The sequence below is a fragment of the Nyctereutes procyonoides genome, unplaced genomic scaffold (assembly GCF_905146905.1).
Source record: "Nyctereutes procyonoides isolate TBG_1078 unplaced genomic scaffold, NYPRO_anot_genome, whole genome shotgun sequence".
NCBI classification, from domain to species: Eukaryota; Metazoa; Chordata; class Mammalia; order Carnivora; family Canidae; genus Nyctereutes; species Nyctereutes procyonoides.
Window position 1 is genome coordinate 8,642,298 of NW_026575139.1, and position 17,658 is coordinate 8,659,955.

Sequence of the window (17,658 nt, forward strand, 5' to 3'; positions counted from 1 at the left end):
GGTGAGGTTAAGGGTGAGGGCTTGGGCTCCCCCCCCCCCACCGGGTGCCCAGGCCCAGCTGCTCCGGGCAGGGTCCATTCTGAGCAAGGTTGAGCAGGTGTCAGCGCAGGCAGCCCGGGCCGGGAGGGGCTCTCCAGCTGGGACATCCCTGGGACATCCCCGGGATCTGTCCCATCTTCCTTGTCATCTGGCACCTGTCCCTGGGGGGGTAGGTCTCCCTCTCCTTACAACCGTCTCTGCAGGCCAAATATTTCCAGAAAGATCCAAATACATGCCACGGAAATCTCCTCAAGGGTTTCTGAAGTCACCAGAGCTCAGAGTCTCCAGGAGGAGCTGAAAAGGTGCAGGGAGCCAGGGGGTGGGGGAGTGTTTTCCAGCTTTGGGAGGATTGAAAGCTGGTGGGGATCTTTCTAGAGGCTGCTGGGGTCACCTGTGAGCCTGGGGGCTCCTGTAGGATGTCCCTGCTGCTCCTGGGTGGGGCGGTGACCGCCGGGCCCAGCCTGTGCTGGCCGCAGATGGACAGGGACCCGGTTCTCGGGGGCCACCCTCGCCCCTCCCTGCAGGCGCCCCTCAGCAGCACTCAGAGAAGCCTGCAGCCCATAAGCAGCCACTTCCTACCCCACTAAGCCTTCTGCCTGTCATCACGGCCCTTCTCGAGACACCTTTGGACATTCGTCTGGAAGGAAGCGCCTCCCTGCCACGGCCCCATTTCCTCGCACTGAAGTCAGGATCTGATGCTAAATCTCGAGTTGACGTGACACTGTTTATAATACTTCACAGTTACTCCCAGGGTTATCCGGTGATCCCCAAACCCACCTCTCGCCTTCCATTTCAACTCTGAAATAGACCCTGGGAGCAGGGCAGCTGGGGTGGGAGCGGGTGGAGGTGAGGGGAGGGGAGGGATCCCTGTGCAGCCCTGCAGATGTGAGGCCAGCCGGGCTTTGGGGTGACAAGGGGAGAGCAAACCCCATGCTTAGCTTCCAGCCACCAACCACCAGCCACCACCACCTACCACGTCCCAGCCAGTGGGAGCCAGGAGGACAGGAGAGCTCGGAGGGAGCTGAGCTGTGCGGTGACCTCATGTAGGGTGGCCCCATGGGAGGGGTGGGCAGCTTTCAGAAGATGAAAGGGTGCAGGGCTGGGGGCAGGGAGCAGAGGCCCGATGGACCTAAGGAAGAAAGGGACTTTAGCATGATTCATTCGCTCATGCTTGCACTGTTCGGGCATGCAAGCGTTCATTCGAACACCGTTCAGTGAGGACCTACTGTGCAAGACTTTGGGTGTCACCGGCCCCTCGGCAAGCACCCTCGTGTTAGTGGAGTTAGCAGCGCCCACTCTCTGACCGCTTCCTCTGTGCCAGACCCCGGCTGACGGCTTCCCGCACGTCTGCTCATTGAATCCCAGATCAAGCATCGGATAGGGAGCATTTTTCTCAGTTCACGCAGGAGAAAAGAGAAGCACAGAGAGGTTAATAACTGGCCCAAGGCCACACAGCAGTGGCCGATGCTGGACTACCCCCAGGTCTGCCTGAAAGCCACAGGTCTGTGCTCTCACATGCGCCACACACGCGGGCAGAGGAAGCAGCGGCAGCGGTGGGAAGAGGGGATTGGCATTGCTTCCTCGGGTCTCAGGGAAGGAGGCACCGGCCCAATTCCGAGGGCTGAGCCCTGCCACGGCTTAGGGTCTGCGGCTGTGTCCTCTCCCGCCGGAGTGTGACCGCATGCTGCTGAATTGAAACTTCCAGCTGTTGTTTTTGGCACCCGAGATCCAACTTGATTTGCCATCTTATTGGTGACTTTGGCCTATCTTGGGAGGTTTGCTCTTTAATAGAGAGATTAATGGTCACGGGACATTACCTGTCTTTTCGGGCGAATCCCACGACCCCCGCCGGAGCCCCTGCCAGGGTCCAGAACCACGCCGAGGGGGCCGTCTGCATCTCCTCATTTAACTGTCTGGGGGTGGTTAACAGTCTGCATTATATAGGAATCTGGAGGAGCGAAGAGGATCGTCCCAGGTCACTCGCCTAATAAATGATACTGGGGCTCAGGAGTCTGTGATGTGGGGGGTACGAAGCCAGGCACTCTCTGTCCGCTCTCTCTCATTCTCAGCACTCCCCTGAGGTAGGAGGGATCAGAGGAGTAGCCAGACAGAGTCAGGGTGTGAACTGGAATTGGGACCCAAAGGGCAAAACTTTCCCTCCTGGACTCAGCTGTATTCCTTCTCTTCCTGGGGTCATTTATTTCTTTTCCATCCAAGTTTTTTTTTTAAGATTTTATTTATTTACTCATGAGAGGCACACAGAGAGAGGGAGAGACATAGGCAGAGGGAGAAGCAGGCTCCCCGTGGGGAACCTCATACGGGACTTGATCCCAGGACCCTGGGATCACAATCTAAGCTGAAGGCAGACACTCAACCCTTGAGCCACACAGGTGCCCAAGGTTGTTTTTTTTTTTAAATAAATGTTTAGGTGTCTATATCCATGTATGCTTCCTCCTTTCTTGCCTCAATAGTACCAGGGCCTGTGGTGGGCACTGGGGTAAAGAAAGGAGAAAGACACGGAGCCTAGTCTCAAGAAGTTTCCAGAAACGGGAAGACCGTGCTGCGGTGGGAGGTGTACTGGCATTGTAACTGGGGCAAACCCTTGGGGTCCTCTGCAAAATGAGAATAACAGGAGGATCTTCTTCAGGCTGTGGCCAGGAATAGGTGTCCAGGTATATAAAGCACCAAGCGTGAACCTAGTGGGGTTTTTTTTTCCCCTTAGGAAGCACAAAAATGATTATATATTAAACTGATTATATATTACATATTAATATTTATACATCAGAGTTAGAAGGGCCCCAAAAGATCTAAAAGGTCATCTGGTCAACCTCCCTGCTCTACTGCACGTAATAGACTTTTAAAACAATTCAGCATCTCCAGCCTGATAGAAATGCGTAGGTTTGTTAAACTTTGTGTAACAGCCATTGTGTTTCTACCACTCTTTATTGCATTTTTGTGGAATCTGTTTTATAATAGTAATTTTAGCGACTCACACGCACAGCTGGTGGCAGGACAAAACCCCTTTAGAAAGTAATTCAACCACATGAATTGTGCTTGAGTCCTTTACATGAGAAAACGTTCCATTTCGGTGTTGCGTAGAACAGCGTTACACCAGACTTATGTAAGCTGTGTTCTAGCCACACAACAGAACATCATATATATGGATATTAATGGAAAAGTGGAATGAATAAAAAGGGTACCGGGTATATATGGTTCGATTGCCATTTTATTGGGTTAATGAGTCTTATCGACATTCTAGAGGACACTTGTTAATATTAGAAGTGGATCCTACTTGGGAATACCCACAGCAGAGGTGGTTACTCAGCATTTAAAGTAACTCACCAAAATGTCACCTTTTGGAGCCAATCCAAAAGAACTCCCAATGGCTAAAACTGGAACAATATGAGCAATGCAATTAGGAATATACTATTGGATTAAAGCCCAGAGTATAAAATAAATATCCATGAGTCCATAGTGATATAAATAGATGATTAAATAAATAGGGGAAGAGGAGATAAATCTTCCTTACAGGAGAATTCACCGATGATAGGAAGGCAATAAATCCAGTCCACACTCAGGGAGGGAGGGATTAAGCTCTTCTCTCCGGGAGATGGGGCTTAACCCCTTCTCTCTTGGGTGTAGGCTACACTTAATTGCTTTGCTTTCAAAGTCTAGAATATGGAAATCGGGAAGAAAAGCAGCTTTGCAGTGGAGAAGCCTGGCCAATGAGACCTTAACCAAGGGATGAAGGTCAATATCATCACGGATAGGTTGTGCGAACAGCTGGAACCATTGACATGGTATGATGAGAAGGGCAGGGCACTCCACCTCTGTGGTGATCTTCCCCAAAAGGAATCACCCCAGTTCACTATGAGAAAATCAAGCACGTTCTACAAAACACCCGACCAATACTCCTCAAAACTGTTAAGGTCATAAAAAGCAAGGAAGCTCCGGGAAGGTGTCACAGACTGGAGGAACTGAAGGGCACAGGATGACTAGATGTGATGTGGTGTCCTGCAAGAGGAAAGGGACATTTGTGGAAAAACTGGGGATACTTGAATGAAGCCTGGGGTTTAGGTAATAGTAATGTATCAATATTAATTTCTTCGCTTTGACAAATGAACCTTGGCATGTGAGTCATCAAGGGAAACCAGATGAGGGGTATATTAGAACTCTCTGTACTATTTCTGTAACTTTCCTACGTATCTAGAATTACACCAAAAATAAAAGACTGTTAAAAGTTCTATCTAGGGATGCATGGGTGGTTTAGCGGTTGAGCATCTGCCTTTGGCTCAGGGTGTGATCCTGGAGTCCTGGGATCGAGTCCCACATCGGGCTCCCTGCAGGGAGCCTGCTTCTCCCTCTGCCTGTGTCTCTGCCTCTCTCTTTGTGTCTCTCGTGAATAAATAAATAAAATATTTTTAAAAATAAAAGTTCCATGTACTCTGGGAGTTTCTGGAAGCACTCTAGTTACCTTCATCTCTAACTAAAACAGGGACTTTGTTAATCAGTGTAACATATGTTAGAATGGTTTTCCACGGGTGGAATGAAAGATGCTCAAAGGTACAGCTTGTCTGAGGCATTACACAGCCCCTACTCCTTCCCCTTGACTAAATAGTCTCTAAGAACAGAAACTCAAAAAAAAAAAAAAAAAGAATCTAGAAACTCATGTCCTTCAGCCTCTGTCATGCTGTCCTAGACTTGGGATTACAGCCCTCTGTTTGGGCCCTTGTAAGAGGATTGGTTATCTGGCTCTGTTGAGAAGTTTGTCTGAATCCTGCAGCTAGAAGATAGGCGGGTCTGCTGCAGGTGCCCCTAAAAGGACAGAAGGCTGGACTCTAAGGAGCCACTGAACTGTTCTAGTTCAGCCACAGTCCCTGCCTGTTAGCAAATATTTACACATGGGCAAATTTTGAACCAAAATTTGCATTTACTTTACACACGACGTGTTAGCAAGGCTATAGGAGAAGGTTCACGATGTCCCAAGGAAACCCAGAGTCACCCTTTCCACACAACAGCCTTCAGAACAGGTTTTATCTGAGTACTGTGTATGAGTGGAGGCTCCTCCATCTGTAAATGGTCAACACCGAACTCCAACTGTCTTGACTCACCAAAGGAGATGGGTTGGCTTGTGTTTCTGGGAGGTCCACATGGGAGGTTTCTTCAGGTATGGATGGATCCAGTGGTACAAATGACATCACTGGGACTACCCCATCCCCCTGCCCCGCCAACTTTGTTTTCATTCTTCAACAGGCTCTCTTTGTGTGGCAGAAATATGGCACATGGTAGGCTCCAGGCCCGTATCATCCTGGTTATTTCAAAGCTAGACAAAATGATAGTCTTGCCTTGAAGTTCTGCCAAAGTCCCAGGGAAGGCTGATGGGCCCGCTCCTGAGCCCTTCACAGTTGGTCAATTTGGTTGGTCATGTGCTCTTTCCTGGGTCACACTGATTGTTACAGACTGGGGTGGAGAGGATCCTCCCAAGAATGAGGGCCAAGAGCCCCAACCACTGTCATATCTCAGGCTGTGACTTCCGCCAGAACCAGAGGCCAACCTGAGAAAACGATGAACTGGGAAAGAACGTATCATTGAAATCTATAGAGGACAGAGCCCCTGTTGAGGGTCCAGAGTCAAAGGTTTTGATCCCAGCTGCCTCCCAAATTGCTGAGTAACCTCCTGGCCTTCCAGAGAAGCATTCCATAAACTGAGGGCATTAAACTAGGGGGTCCCTTCGCAGCCCCCTTTGGCTAAAGAGCCAGTCTAGTGAGTTCCAGGTCTTAAGAAGTAGAGAAAATCTGAAGATGTTAGGAGAGAGAGGAGGAGGAGAAGGAGCAGAAGAGGAAGCAAAATATTCACCAGCAAACCCAAACTGGATCTAACCCTTGCAAACATTTTCCTTGCTCCATCCACTATGGCTGGATATTTCTCGACTTCCAATTCCCCTTTGAAAACAAGCCTGAAAATGAGAAGCAGAGACATGAGGGCTAGGAAATTCCAGACTCCACCAAAAACGTGTTACACGGTTCGTTGTTAAGAAAAAGAATTTAAATACCAAGGCTTCTGTTTCAATCTCCTGCTGGTCTGACGGCAAGCGGCTGTCTCCCCAGTTAAGGTGTCTATTCCCTGCCTGAGGCCTGGGCCCGAACTCACCCAGCACCTGCGCCCCCCTCTCTGTGCTGCCACATGGGCTCCCACCCCTGCCCCTACCCCGGCTCCCACCCCGGTTCAACTCAAGGGGGACTGGGAGCCCTCCCAGGGCTTCAGAAGGCTCCGCACGGAAAGGGCTGACTCCATGAAGACAATGAAACAGCCTTTGTCACAGTGACACACCATTCATGTCCCACTGCAAAGCCACCAGCTTTTCTCTTGGCCTTTTCGGGATTCAATCATGCTGCCCAAGTGTGTTAAGGGCTGACTGTATGCAAGGCAGACAGGAGACTTGGGAGACACACAGGTGCAAAGGGTGCCCTGGGCCTTCCAGGAGCCCAGTCTGTGATGAGCCTCCAAAGCCATGATGACTCCATGGCAGGCTGAGGTGACGCTGTGGTGAGACCAACCCACAACCTCCTTCCCTGGGCCGCAAGCCGGGCTCAGATCCAATCCTGCCACCTACTCCTGTGTGACCTCGGTCATGTCTTTGGATGCTGGGAGCCCCAGCTTCCCCATCTAAACGGGGAAAATACAATCCTCCTCACAGGGTTGTCGTGATGATTACATTAAGTATCAAAATGCTCAAGCATAAAAACCAGGGGCTGACCATTTTAGCACAGAGCAGGCCCACAGAGAGGATCTGGATACAGACCTTTCTGGATACAGAGAGGGTCTCCAAACCCCCAAAGCTTTGGGCAATCCATTCCCTAGCACTTATGTTCCAAGAGGGAAATGACTGGAAGCTCAGGTCCCATAATATTCCATTTTACAGAAACAGAATGCCCAAGTGGGGTGTGGGGACACAGAAATGCCTGGGGCTGGGGATTCTGGTGCTGAGAAGACCGGTGCCCCCCATGTCGTAGGAGGAAAACAGCCAGCAGGAGAAGTGAGAAACCCCCCCCAACACACACCATCCCTAGCAAAAACGTGGTTATAGCACCTTCCTCATGGGGCTGCTGCTAGGGGAAGTGAGATGAGCCTCGTAAAAGTGCTCAGCCAGTGCCCTGCATCCTGAGCACCCTATAGAGCTTTGTTAGGATGAAACGCCCAGTCTGCAGTCCTGGGTGCTTCAGGGAATTGGGATGTGAGCTCCTTAGGGACCCCGCACAGCCTCCCTCCCTGCTGCCTTCCCTTCTGCTGCTCAAGCTCTCCTGCAGCCTGGTCATTAAGAGGGGATTGAAAATATCCTCACCATTCCCTCCTGCAGGCGAGGACCAGCGCAAGAGCCCATCCCCGAGGTCCTGTCTGCATGAGCTAACCCCTCCTCGGACGTCCAGCCTCTGCTCTTCACTGACAAGGATCCCTGATTGCTCTAGGCTGATGTGCCAACAAGCAAAGCCAGGAGCATGTCTTTCTTTCTTTCTTTTTTTTTTTTTAGAGGTGTTTTTTCCCCCCAGAAATTAATGATGTGGTACAGAACAAAGTGTCTTGGAACCAGAATGGAGGTTGGGGGAGTGACGTGTCACCCCCACCCAGGCCTCCATCAGGGGCAGAGCCAGTCAATGAGGGGATATTGGCCAGGCAACCACGTGGGCAGGGGCACCCGCCACTAGATCACACCAGAAGCGTGAACCCGGAGGAGTGATGGGCCTCGCAGAGATGCCTGCACTTAATAATGGCCCTGTCCCCACCCACAAGGTCACTGCAGCTAGTAACGCTTTGTAACGCTCCCTGCTGAGTCCAAAGCATGGTCACGCATGGGCCACTGTGGAAGCTCTAGACAGTCCAATGCTGCCTTAGGAAGCTGCCAGGAGGGTTTATCGCTGGTCCTGGCAGGGGTGCTCACGCCTGCCTCCACCTCCCCATCCCTGCTTGCAGAGAGTGCGAGGAAGACCAGTATGCTGGCTCTTCTCTCCCTCCCAGGGCCCAGGGGAGCCGGGAAGCAGGGGGCCCCTGCCCCGAGGTTGTCAGCCCTGCAAGAGAAATGACAGAAGTTGGTGTGCTCTGTAAGGCGCAGCCCTTTCACTGCACACCCTGCAAGGGCCTGGGGATAATAAAGAGCTGCGGAGAGTCTCATGTGCTATGTGCTTTCTGTGGGTCACCTCATTCACTTCTTACACAGACTGTCAGGGGGGGTGCCACTTTTGTCCTGATCTAACAGAGGAAACTGAGGCCCCGAGATGTGAAGTGAACTCTTTGAGGCCTCCTCACTAGGGAGGAGCTGAAAGCTGGATCCCACAACTCTAAGGGCTTAAGCTGGTCAGGAAGACGGACCCCATGGTTCAAAGGAGTGGGTCATGGGGTGGCCACAGTCTGACACGGGGGAACTGGAATCTGGAGCAGTGCCAGATGGGAGACCAACGGGGGTCACCCAGGGTATGGCAGGGAGGAAGCTGGTGGGATGGTAGTGGGGGTGGAAGAGAGGGGCCATGCTGGGCAGTGGAGGATGTGGACGGGTGTGGAAGGCAAAGAGCAGAACCATGACACCTGAGTTACATGGCGATGCTCAAAGTGTGGGCCACATGCCCTTGGGGCACTCCTGAGACCCCCCATCAGGAGTCAAAAATATTTCTGCAATAAGACTGAGGTGGTATCTGCCTTTTGCACAGTGTAGACATTTGCACAGAAGTTGCAAAGCCACAGTGGATAGAACTGTGGGTGCCTTGGTGTGAATCAGGGCAGGGGCACCAGGTGTTCTCGCAGCTGGCTGAAGTTGTGACAGACACACATTTGCAAAAACACCCGAGTTTCCCTTAAGAATGTCCTTGATGAGGACTCCTGGGTGGCTCAGTGGTTGAGCGTCTGCCTTCGGCTCAGGGCGTGATCCCGGAGTCCTGGGATCAAGTCCCACATCGGGCTCCCCGCAGGGAGCCTGCTTCTCCCTCTGCTTGTGTCTCTGCCTCTTTCTCTGGGTCTCTCATGAATAAATAAAAATAAAATAAGATAAAATATTCTTGATGAAATAGTAAAAATCATTAATTTTACGAAATTTTGATCCTTGGGTACCTATCTCCTAAACATTCCAAGTGGCTAACTAGGAAGCGTGTACAAAGAACTTCTTCATCCTCCTCTTTTGTTTTAGAGAGAGAGAGTGTGTGTGTGAGCTGGTGGGCAGAAGGAGAGAGAGAGTCTTAAGCAGGCTCCACGCTGACACGGGGCTCAATCTCATGACCCTGAGGTCATGACGTCGGCTTAAGTCAAGAGTCGGCTGCTTAACCGGCTGAGCCCCCAGATGCCCCCAGAGAACTTCTGAGACACAGAAGCATATTGCAGTTGTCAGCTGGACTAACTCCTTTCTTCGGAGAACCTCGTTTTTGACTTGAGAGAACAACTGATAAGTAGACTATGGTGGTTCTTACTCGGGTAGTGGGCAAGCATTTTCTGGAAAATGAACGTGAGCCTGTCATTTCAAGAAAAACAATTGGCAATGGTTGTTACCAATAATAAACTTTACTTTCCTTGGAAAATTTGTTTCCATAATTATGTGCCTCCCGCCACTCAACGACTTTTTTTTTAAAGATTTTATTTATTTATTCATGAGACACACAGAGAGAGGCAGAGACACCGCAGAGGGAGAAGCAGGCCCCATGCAGGGAGCCCGATGTGAGACTCAATCCCAGGACCCTGTGATCACACCCTGAGCCAAAGGCAGGCGCTCAACCACTGAGCCACCCAGGTGTCCCACTCAAAGACTTTTAAAATGAGATGAGAGGTGATATTAATGAAAGTGACTACGTGATATTACATAATGATACGCGATCACTATGATCAACATTTGGAAGACTTGCATAATTCAGTGGAATGATATTTTCCAAGTGACCAGTGCATGATTTGCAAAGGTGTGCAGGTGTAAAAGATCCATTCAAAATGCAGGAAACACCAATGGCTTTTAATAAAACAAAGTAGAACAATTTTATTGATAGTTTTCGATTCCATAGTGAAACTTAAAAAAAAAAAAACCCACCAAAACTAACTGACACATGGAGTTTAGGTGTCACATCAAAACTAGATATCCATAGATATCTGAAAAGACAGGTGAATCACTCCTCCCTTTTCCAATTACATATCTGGAAGCTGGATATTCTTTACCAATCTCAATCAGAGCAGCATATCGCAACAAACTGCAGAAGCAGCTCTGAGAGGTCTGTCTTTTATTAAACCAGACAATAAAGAGATGTGCAAAAGTATAAAACAGGGCCACTCTTCTCACTGACCCGTGGTTTTACAAAATAGAGCTTTTCAAAAAATAAAATGCTATGTTAACAGGTAATGGGTTTATGCTTATTTATAAATGATCCAATAAATATATTTTATTTTATTTTTAAATTTTTATTTATTTATGATAGTCACACACACAGAGAGAGAGAGAGAGAGAGGCAGAGACATAGGCAGAGGGAGAAGCAGGCTCCATGCACCGGGAGCCCGACGTGGGACTCGATCCCTGGGCCAAAGGCAGGCGCTAAACCGCTGCGCCACCCAGGGATCCCAATAAATATATTTTAATTGCCTTGGTTTTAACTTCTAAGATGGCAACTATTTATCGTGATGTTCTTCATAAACAGGAACTCCTTGGAGTCTTCATTAATTCATCTATTTATTAAGTAATCTTTATGCCTGACGTGGGGCTTAAACTCATGGCCCTGAGATCAAGAGTCCATGCTCTACTAGCTGAGCCAGTCAGGTGCCCCAGGAGTCTTCAATAATGTTCAAGAGTGTAGAGGTAGGGGCCCCTGGGTGGCTCAGGTCGTGACCCTGGGGTCCAGGGATCGAGTCCCGCATTGGGCTCCTCATAGGGAGCCTGCTTCTCCCTCTTGCCCGTGTCTGCCTCTCTTTCTGTGTCTCTCGTGAATAAATAAATAAAATCTTAAAAGAAAAAAAAAAGAGTGTAGAGGGATCCTCCAACCTGAGCTTTTGAAAAATCACTGAATTGCAGCATTCTCCGGCCGGGCAGCTCTTAGACATTGTCCAGACCCCTCCTCGCCCCTCTGCCTGTGGTCCAGAGGATAAGGCCAAGCCCGGCGTAGGTGGTCTCCTCTCAGCCCGCCTCTTTGGATCTCATGAGTTTTGGGTCCCAGAGGTGGGCACAGCCTCCCAGCTCCAGGCAGACAGCCTGTGACTCAACCCTGCAACCAAATGCCAGAGAGACTTTGAGCACATCCCTGCTTCTCTGCCTCTGTTCCCCTGTTTCTGCAGGGGGAGATTGGCCTGACCAGTCAGTCCTTGGGGCCTGGAGGAGGCTGAATAATGGTCCCCGAAGATGTCTGGGTCCTAATTCTTACAACTTGTAAATTTTCTCTAATATGGGAAAAGGGACTTTTCAGATGTGATGAAGTTAAGGCTCTTGAGGTGGAGAGATGATTCTATATGGTCCGGTGGGCCCTGTGGCTGCAGAAGAGAGGGCATGCAATTAGTGGCAGGAGCAGGTTTGGAGCCATGGGCTTTAAAGACAGAGGAAGCCTTGCGGATGGGCTTGGGGGCGGGGGGTGGGGGACACTAGAAGCAGAAAAGTAAAAAGACCAATTTTCCTCTAGAGCCTGCAGAAGGACCCAGCCCTGCCAACAGCTTGACCGCTTAGCCCATGGAAACCGATGGACTTGGAACTTCCAGCTTCCAGAACTGCAAGAGAGGACGTTTTCATTGTTGGAAGCCACTAAATTCCCGGGGCTTTGTTACAGCAGCCACTGGAAACTCATCCAGAGCCCGTCCAGCCTGTGATTCCTTCTCCCCCGGCCCAGCCTTACATGCAGACGGAGGACACGCATGGTTCCTTTTCGGATACAGTTTCTAGGGTTGGGGGACACAGAATCCATGCTCATGCGCTAGCGAAGGCCTGAGATTCCACTCCTGAGGGCTTCAGCTTGAGGGGTCAGAGCGCAGACTCTTGAACATCCAAGTTTGAGCTTTGGCATCACCGTCTCCGGCTCCTATGACCCCTGTCGGGAGACTTCCTCTCTTTGCGCCTCAGTGTCTTTGTCTGTAAAATGGGGGTATATTTGTACTTACCTCGGGGTTGTTGGCAGAATTAAGCGGCTCATGCATGTCACACACTGAGAACAGCGTCTGCTCTATAACGAATCTGCAAGAGTGTTTCCTGGTTAGCGTAATGATCACCCCGCGTGTTTCCGTGCTGGCTCCCTCCTATCACATGGGCAACTTGTCAGTGGCATGGGCAGTGTGCCAGTCTCCGGTGTTCCTCCAGGGCCAAAGTTGGCGCCAGGCACCCAGGAGGAGTTGAGTGCTTGTGTGAGTGGAGTTCCCATGTCCATGATGCTGGGAACTCGGGGCAAAGCTTCGTGCTGGGACACGTCTCCACGTTCATCCTGCTGCCCCCATTGGCCAGCTAGGCCGACTGGGCCTGCCCTGGATCTCAGTCTTCTCACCCGTTAAAGGGGGGTAGAGCAGTTTCTAACGATGGCATGGGGCTGATGCTCAAAAGCACATGAGTGCCCTTCCTTCTCTTGGGAGAACCAAAATGGGTCGGGCGGATTTGGAGAGAAGGCCTGGAAAAGCCCAGCTGTACCGTGTGGCTCAGGGTACAAGCCAGCCCCAGCTCCATTTCTGTGCTGAAGTCACTATTCCAGCCTCTCCAAGAAGAGATCATCCAGCTTTTGTCTGCTTACACTCCTCCCGTGATGGGGACCTCACCCCTCACAGTGATTGAAGCTACAGCCTGCCAGTTGCTTTGAAAGGCATTAGCTGCGCACCCGGGTAAGCATGCATTTTTCTCATTTTCAACAAAAGCGAGGTTCCTGTGATAAAGCAACTTGTCTGTGGGCACTCTGCTCACGGAAGGTGGTCTCTGCCCGACTCTAGCGTCTGGTTCTGTGTTGTCTCACACATGAACTTTAGAAATGGCCCATCCCACCTCCAAGGAGACTCGGGCAAAGAGGATTGATTGCACCGGTTAACTGTACGGATGGCTTCCCGGTGATCCTTCAATGCTGGACTGTGGGCAGGATTCTGAAAATGGGTGAGGCCTAGTGCTGGCCTCACAGAGCTTACTTACAGGTGGCTGTGGCTCCGCCCACCAGAAATAGGATGTGGGCTGTTGTTGGGGGCCAAACTGTGTTCCCCCACAAATTTACATGTTGAAATCCTAATGTCTACCCAATGTGGCGACACTTTTATGGAAGTAGCCAGGGTAAACCAGATCATGAAGATAAGCTAGGTAAAGATGGGGGAATGCCATGCGAAGATGAAGACGGTGCTTCTATAGGCCGAGCAACGTTAAAGATCGCCAGCAAACCAGCCAAAGCCAGAGGAGAGGCCTGGACAGATTCTCCCCCGGGCCTTGGGAGGAACTGGCCCCATGGAGACCTTGATCTCCAGAGTGGCACGCGACCTCTCTGCTGTGTGAACCACCCGGTTTGTGGGAATCCGTGGGGCAGGGATGCCCAGTGGCTGCTGCCCGGGCCCGGGCAGGTCTCATGGATTCGACTACTTCTGTGTCTCGATTCCGCCCTGCAGCCTGGGTCCAGGGAAGATTGTCCCCTCTGTCCCTGCATCCAGCTCTGCAGGCACAGAAGGCCAGGGTCAGCTGACCCGACGCTGCTCCTCTCACCGGTGCCTGGGTGGACCTCCACTCTGGCCTTGCTCATCTCGGGCAGGGTTCTGTCCGTAGCCCCTGGAGGGGGGATTTAGATGTGCACACAGATAGATTTTTTTTACCTTGTGTCTAACTACACCCATATGCTTTCTTTTCATGGTGAAGATGCTACTGCTATTAATTTGACTGGAGGGAAAGCCTTTCACTTCTTGTCATCTTCCTCCCGAAGGAGTTGGTGGTGATAGATTTCCCTGCAAACCGGCCAGGAAATGTTTTTTTTTTTTTCCTCTCTGGAAGTATAGGAGGCAGGGTGGGGAGGGCTGAGGAAATCATCTTGCCTTTGTACCAAGGTCCTCTGTCCCGGCTTGCCTGGAAGGGGCTCATTGAGCATCAAAAGTCCCAATGCTGAGGGCACCTGGGTGGCTCAGTGGTTGAGTGTCTGCCTTCAGCCCAGGTCGTGATCCCGGGGTCCTGGGATCAAGTTCTGCATCCGGCTCCCCGCAGCGGGCCTGCTTCTCCCTCTGTCTGTGTCTCTGCCTCTCTCTGTGTCTTTCATGAATAAATAAATAAAATCTTTTTTTTAAAAAAAGTACCAATGCTGGAAAACCTCTCAGTCCCAGGCAGGCCAGGACAGAGGGTCACTCCAGCCAGTCCAGATATGGGCGCAGCACTCTCCATCCTGAGCATCACTGAGGGAGGAGGGGAGGCAGGAGTCTGTGCTGGACAGGACGAGACAGAGCCATTGCATTGGGATGCCCAGGGACCTGAGGCCCTCCGAGGGAGCAGCCCTGGCTGCGGGCCCTCAGGGCCGTGACTAGATTCCTTCCAACACATTGCCCTCCTGTCTTCTCCTAAACTACAGCCATCTGCAGAAATGGGAAGGGGGTGGTCCCAAAGGGACAGACCTCAGAACCGAACGTTGTTAGGGTAGAGAGAAAGCTGCTGGTGGTCTGAGCAGAGAGTCTAGGGTTGGAGAAGGGGGACACAGACGTGGCCCCAAATCCTGGGGCTTCAGAGCCAAGGGAGCCCAGAGGGAGGCATCAGTGAGTGTGTTTGAGAGAAAGCTCAGCTGGAATGTGGAGGGTCCCTCGGGAGAGGCTATCAAATCTGTACCGAGGAAGGTGGGGTTCCCTCGGGGGTGTGTCCTCCACCCCATGCTCAGGCCGCCTTGGCTGGGACCTCTGTGTCCTGTCCTGGGGCTGCAGCAGGTTGTGGACACTGGCTAGGGAGGCTCTGGCTCTAAGCAGGAGCCCAGGCTCTACTGCCCGCACCCCCATCACCAGCAGTGGGCAGGAGCGCCCTGGTGGCCCCCTGGGCCTGTGCTGTTAAGTCCTGTCTTCTCCTCATACCCGATCCTAAAGGCAGGGAGGTAACCGAGCATCCCACCTTTCGTCCTGCTCCCCTATGTCTCCCTGGGGGTCTGCATGTCCTGGGAATGGCTTACCTTGTGGACCACAGACTGTACCTGCATGATGTCCACTGCTTCGTTTTTTAAATATCATCAAACAAGAGAACCAAAACTCAGATTTGGCTTAATATCCCTTTACTCCCTCCCCGACTTCTAGAAACGGCACTAAGGGTATTATTCTGTGGCAGTTGTCCGTCCCGTATCAGTTTCCCCACTGGACTGGGAATTCCCTGGGGGTCATGTTATCTGCTCTTTGGGCTCCCCACCATGGCATCAAGACCTGGTATTCAGCAGCGTCTTAATGTCGCACAAATGATTCGTCTGGACGATGTCATCCAACCCACATCAGTCAGGGTGTATTTTGCATCGAAGAGGACATGTGGGTTTGCTGGAAGGGAGAAATCTGGGGATTGAGAGAAGTGGGTGCATCCCGGCCATCACTCTACTGCAGTTCTGGGACTTCAGGTCAGCTCTCCACATCCCCCAAGACCCGAAACCCTGTGTACTTCCCGGACTTGCATGTGGCTGTCCAGCAAATTAGCCCTGGGAGATAGTTTGCGGCCTCCTCGGAAGCCAGCTGAAGGGCCACTGCCGCCCTGCACTGCCCTCCTGCCTCTTACCCTCCATGAGCCCTGTCGGTTTCTCCTGTTGGAAGGTGAAGCCTTGGGCTGAAATCCTCAGATCACTTGTCCTCAGACAAGGGACATCCCCTGCCCTTTGCAATAGTTACAGGAGAAGGGCATTGCTAAAAGAAATGCCTTTTAACCAAAGCCAGATTGGGGCGGCTTCACGAAGTTAAGAGTGGTGTATTATTTTCCAGCTTGGACTGTTTAATGGTACTTTGTGAGTGTGAATGAATGTAGAAAGTTTAGCCTGGGGTCTTCGGATGGAGTAGCACCCGGGTCTCCTGGGGCACACTGGGCAGCCCTGGCCCTCGTCTCTGTGATGTGAGCTACCTGCCAGGAGAAAGTTCAGGGGGAACCAAAATGTACAAAGCTCTGGAGAGAACTCGGTGACTCCCAGAGGGCTCTTGCATTCCAGGAAAAAGAAAAAGAAAAAGAAAAAGAAAAGAAAAAGAAAAAGAAAAAGAAAAAAAAGAAACCAGGCCACCCCCAGTGCTGCTGCTTATAGAACGTGGGCCGCGGGCTGCCCTGGGCTCTCCAGCTTCTGTGTAGTTCTTCAGAGCAGGAGTTGGAAACCGACAGCCTGAAGGCTCTGACACCCCGCAGCTGGGTTCTGTATGGCCCTGCCCAGGATTTTGAAGATGAAAAATTTTACCAAAAAAAAAAAAAAAAGGATTTTAGACTTTTCTTGAGAAATGGGCAGATCCAGCATGCTGAGCCATGTTCCCACATGACCATGACCCGCAGGAGCTGTTGCCTCGGGATGGGACATGCACCCCGGGTCTCCCTGGTTCCCTGCTCAGCCCTGCAGCATGTGAAGCTCACTGCAAGCATCGCCGTATGCTGGCCTAGAGCTGCCCCACCAGAAGGGCACTGCCAAGATTTGAATGCGCGTCTTTGACTCGAAGACCCTTTGCTTCTCCACTCTCTTCCCTGCAGCAGAAGTACCGGGCAAGGTCTGGAGGTAATAACCCTGGAACCCTAGGCTGATACTTTAAGCCTTGATACCCCTGAAAATGAAACAGGAAGGCTGCAGGAGAAATTCTGAGACCCCCTTCTTATGCATTTCCTCATTGATAAGGTGCCTGGAGCTGGTGCACAGAGGGCAACTGAGTCTTAGCAACCAGACGTGTGAGCGTCAGTCTGGAGATGGCGCTTTGAACCACTGTCTTCCATGATTTCAGCTAATCCTAAAACTTGTGTGTAAGTTAGGTTGATGTATCATTTTTGGGATTCGAAATCTAGAATGTCAACTGGCTGCTCTAAGCCAGAGAAGGAGGGAAGATCCTCTCCCCACAAGCCTGATGAGGAGCTTCCATTTCCCTTTCCGTAAAATGGGAGTAGAAAAGTCCTCTCCTCCTTGGTTGGTTACGTGAATTAAATAGTCCCTCTGGAACTCCAGTAGGGCTGGTCTTGGTCAGAACAACCACGTCAGGCAGCTGAACAGAGGGAAATTAATAGAGCCGATGGGTTACAGAGATGCTGGAAGAGGTAAAAAGCCAACTGGGGGCAAACCACCCAGAGTTTAGCAGCAACAGGAAGCTGCCACCACTTATAGGGAAGGTGGGGCAAAGGGACAAAGTGGTGTCACCAGAGCCCAAGAGCCAGTGCTGCCCGGTGGGGCTGGGGTCACAGAGGTGACACTGCCTCTGCTGGAAATGCTGCTCGAAGTGAGGAGTGGGAAGGAGACACCCAGGTTCCTCTTTTCTTCCCACCTTCTAACCACCTACTGGTGCCTTCCACCTTGCTGGAAGCCAACCTGCAAGGGTGTCTGGGACATAATGTTTGCGAAGGCCTAAAAGACACAGGGCACAGAGGAGAGGGCAAAGAATGGATGTAGGAGCAAGCAGCCCCCAGCCCAGGGCAGGGCAGAAATGCACCTGTTCAGTTCATTGCTCTATGCCCAGCACCTTTAGAGAGCATGGACCTTGGTGGTAACAAAAGTGAATGAA